Raw genomic sequence first — 4,743 nt, 5'->3', positions numbered from 1 at the left:
TACTGTTGTGTTCTTCTATTTTCCTGTTTCCTCTGTTTTCATCATTCTATACTGACTGTTACTCTGTCACATTTTAGAACCACTCATCTCTCCTCGAATACATGTCTTTTTCACATGTTCTTTTACAATATTGATGCATGTAATAACTATCAGCTTTACTTTTATATATTAGTTTGTCTTAATGCTAACTAATATCTACATATAGCCCGATTTTCGGTCTTTTTGTAATTTCGATACACTCATTTATCTGCTTATAATTTATCTCGTGTGGCTTAGTGTTACTAAGCAATTTCGATTTAACACTATTCAACATAATTCATGAGATCGGCTCCGCTAAGTAAGTACTTTACAATATGGCGCCCGTGTTCTCACACAGCTTTTGGCCATTTCACTTGTTCCCGACCACGTGATTGAATTACGTAGGTGGGGACCCAATTACTTTTGTCCATTTATATAACGATGGTTGAGGCACTGTTTGTTTTTTGGCTTTATCATGCGTGTTACTTTTACTGTTGGCACCAGCTTGGAGACGTGGTAAGTGCATGATTTTTCCTAATATTATCCTCTCTTTTCACTGCAAGTGACCATGTTTTCCTTTATTGCGGCGTCTTACTGGAATTGGGACGTGTTGTGTCTTTTTTGACCTTTTAGACTACGTTACCTCATGCTGTGCCTACTTTTCTTTACGTGACCTCCCGCTGATTTTGCTCCAGGGGGTGAGTCGCTGTTTTTTCATTTTTTCATATATTGTCATAGTTGCTTTAATATCAGCATCGCGCATTTAGGCACTTTCAATGTTACATCATATTTTTTTCACTTTCAGGTTTAGAGCAAGCTACGTGTATTGAATTCTATTAGTCTTGTTCATTAACCATTACATGTTAAGCTCTGGTTACTCATTTAACTGAACAGATTCATTTCAAGCACGGTTAGTGTTACCATTTGTTTATATTTACACTAGAGTTATATATATTTTTTTGGCACCTATACTTTGGATTTACCATTAGTAGATGCGTGTTCATTTCTTTTTTACTACACTAGCGAGATGAACTTTTTTCTCTCCTTTATTCGGGGGCGTATGGTGCTTCTATTAGAGAGCCTTTTTATTATTGAGACTTTCAAGTTAGGTGGGCTCATTTCGTTTGCCTGTGGTCAACAGCTCTATATATTTCTAGGGTTGCCGTTTACATTGTTTAATAGTCATTTACATTTAAATCTCCAGGCTGCTGTATACATAAGTTTGTTGAGCCTATACATTTTCCTAGGATTTTAGGATCTCTAGATACATTACATATTGGGTGCTCTATTTGGTATATATTTGCCTTATACTTACATTTCTACATTAGATTTGCTCATACGGAGGATCTACTTACTTATTGGACACGCTTTTGTGGAGTTTGAACTCAGCTGCTACACTGATTGAAAGCATCCTGTACTCTTATTGGTATGTCACAAACGTGTCTATTTTTTATCTAAAGCATCTATCTGTTGAGTTTTCTATTAACGAGTGACCACGTGTACTCTTTTTGGCAAGGGACACATTCTTTTATGTCCTCACATTTTACTATTCTGTAACGGGACACATCTATATTGATCAACGCCATACACTATGGGTTTTTTTCTCCCTCTTCTCACAAGCAAGCTGCTTCACGCGTTTCTTTTACTCTCTTTGACTTTCGGATCGGGTTGTATTCTTGCTCTCAAATTTCTTAACTGCATTCTACTATTTATTAATTCTAATACATCACATTATTTTTCTGTCATTCTTTATCTTTTTCTCTCTTCTGTTCTTAGGATTACATATGTTCTTATCTCCTCTATTTTGGATTTTTGGTTATATTTATTTTTTGCTAAGGTTATACACTTTTGTATACGGCATTATTCTGTATGCATGCAATCATGTTACCATCTTGGCATTTGTAATGATCATTGGACTGTACACACTATCATCTTTATGTGTTTTTATCATTCTCTAAAGTCTGTGATTTTTCTTGTATTTTATCCTATCACAGTCTTGAAAAAGTCATTGTACTCAACATGTACAGACGAAACACGTGTTGGCTGTTATCCTTATTCAACCTATACTGAAGAATAATAAAAGCAACAACATACTCAGGAGTGTGGTGGATTCTCATTTCATCATTTGGAACTTGTTTGGATATCCTGCCAATTATTCAAGAACTTCAGAGACAATAGCTATTATACCACCACTGGTCTGTGGTATTTGCTTAGTGCGAATGACCTAGCTCTTTACTTATGGGAGTGCTGTTCAAGCCAACCTTTTCTGTTAACTTTCCGGCATTTTGTGTTCTCAATTTGCTCATGGCACTTTAGGGTAGTAAGTGCCTCGGCTTACTAAGCACCCCTCTAGACCTATAGATATCTTTCAAGACATACGCCTCTTACTTGGTTTTTTGACACTTGTTTGAAGTGCGGTCTATTCCCATTTTGGGAACACTACTACCTTTCTGTATAATAGCTTAAGAAGCATGCCTCCCCTCCCAGAACATACTTAATGGCTGCCACAGCGTGGATGCACAGCGGACGTGCCAGCGGGTATGCCGCTGGTGCACCAAAGGAGCACCAAAGGCAAGACCGTCTGCACCCATCAGCACCCAGTGCCAGGAACCCTGATCCTCCCATCACTACTATGATGTGACCCCCTGTGCCTTAAACCATGGCCACTGCTCTGCATGCAACTGCTTCACTGCATCCCACAACCCATAGGGAGCATTCTCTAGTGCTTCCTGCAAGTTTCATGCACTTACCCGCACCCTACACTCACCGCACTGACAGCACCCAACATCCCATTCTCTCATACTCACACAGTCCTGAAACACTCACACAACACTCCATACTTGCATGTATGCTCCCGAACACCCGTTCACTCATCAAACACATCACTGAGATCTAGGACCTGCTGTACAACAATGCCCCTGACCTACCTTTCCTCACGTAAACCTGGCTGAACCCTGCATCAGCACCTGACATCATCACAGCCATCCCCCCAGCTATAAGATTGCCAGGCAAGACAAGCTTCAAAAGCTTGGAGGCAGAAACACCTTCATCCACAAGAACACCATTATCTGCACCACATGCAATAACATATAATACTCCAACATGGAATACCTGTTGTTCATGCTCCACGTTGCAAACAACTTCACCCTAAGCTGCACTCTCATCTACAGAGCACTGGGACAGTCCATCAACTTCACCAACACTATCATGGACTTTGTTGTGCCACTTGCCCTCGATGCTAGCAGTTAAATCTTACTTGGAGACCTGAACTTTTACCTAGAAGACCATGCTGACCCCAACTCAAGAGCAATCATTGAAGACCTTTGAAGCTTGAGCCTCACCGAATGAGTAAAGGAAGCTACCCATGCTGCCAGTCACCTCCTGCACCCTATTTTCATAAACTTCAACAACATATTTGTTGACGAGCACACACCAGTTCCCTGGATAGCCCAGGCCCTCATCAATTTCAGCATCCCTGTCCCAGTCCAATGGATGCTCACAACCACCACACCCAACCACTGCAATCAACCAGAGCCCAAATTGAGCATTTGCCAGGACAATGCAGACAGGAGCATGTTCTCATCCACACTGATGCTACCACCAAATGATCTGGACCACCAAATGTGCAGCTCTGATGGGCCACATCGATGCCAGCTCCAACAGAAGCAAAGAAATCTTTGCTATTGTGAAATATTTCACATCACCATCGGCTACTTCCAACTAGATTGCACCTTTGCAGGACTTCTGTAACAATCTCTCACAATTCTTCAGAAACAAAGTCACCGCCATTTATAACAACTTAAAAATGCAACCAGACCAAACAGACCTTGACAAACAGTGCCTGATCTTATCCAAAGAACCAGTGGTAATCACATGGCCCATCAGCAACACAGAAGAAACCGCTGCCACCATTTAAAAAAAAAAATATCCTTTATTGGTTTTCAACAATTTATACAAGTAATATACGCATGGCAAAAATCATATGCAAGCATTACAATGACAGTTGCTTAGATAGCATAGGTGGGGGAACAACCTTTACAACGCAACTTTTACAACGCACTACCATTACAACAAAACTGTTACAACACGAGTGCATTGACAACGCAGGACATTACAACGCAAGTCTTTACATCGACTTGCACTAGATGGTGTGCTAACATAAAAAATAGTGTAGTTTACTATCCCAACACCTTCCCTACTGTTATGTGGACTGGAGTTGGAATAGTAAATTACACTTTTTTAATGTTAGCACGCCATCTAGTGCAAGTCGATGTAAAGACTTGCGTTGTAATGTCCTGCGTTCTCAATGCACTCGCGTTGTAAAACTTTCGTTGTAACAGCATGCGTTGTAACAGCATGCGTTGTAACGTCATACATCCGCATAGGTGGGATGCCAAGGCATGACTAGTACAGTGAAGGGCAACACATTGTTAGCATTAGTGTCTTACAATTTCGCAGAAGAATATATAAACATTCTAGTACATAAGAAAAGGAATCTTTGTTACGTCACAAGCCAATCAAAATATTAACTGTATATGGAAAAGAGAAGAGAAAACATAAGGTCGATCTCATCTGGTTGGTCCGAGTGCAATCTCAGATGCAGGTGGTGTGGAACTTGGAGCCTCGTGTGTGGCTAGGCGAGCATGAAAACTCATGAAGTGAGAAGGAGGGGAGAAGAAGGGGCAGGGGCACAACCGGGGCCTTGTCCTGCAGATCCAATAGGGC

The 4,743-nt window shown here is 40.8% G+C and overlaps 1 long non-coding RNA gene across 1 annotated transcript; it reads left to right on the top strand.

Annotated features, from left to right (window-relative positions):
* The first annotated feature begins 438 nt into the window (after positions 1-438).
* On the top strand, positions 439-4,089 carry LOC146857868 (uncharacterized). The gene is made up of 4 exons (XR_014979625.1): positions 439-534; positions 652-716; positions 1,347-1,444; positions 2,013-4,089. It is a non-coding gene; the product is annotated as an uncharacterized LOC146857868 (long non-coding RNA).
* Positions 4,090-4,743: the final 654 nt, after the last annotated feature.

This window comes from Triturus cristatus, chromosome 3_2, assembly GCF_964204655.1.
Source record: "Triturus cristatus chromosome 3_2, aTriCri1.1, whole genome shotgun sequence".
In the NCBI taxonomy this organism is placed as follows: Eukaryota; Metazoa; Chordata; class Amphibia; order Caudata; family Salamandridae; genus Triturus; species Triturus cristatus.
This window is presented reverse-complemented; position numbering and strand designations above follow the sequence as displayed.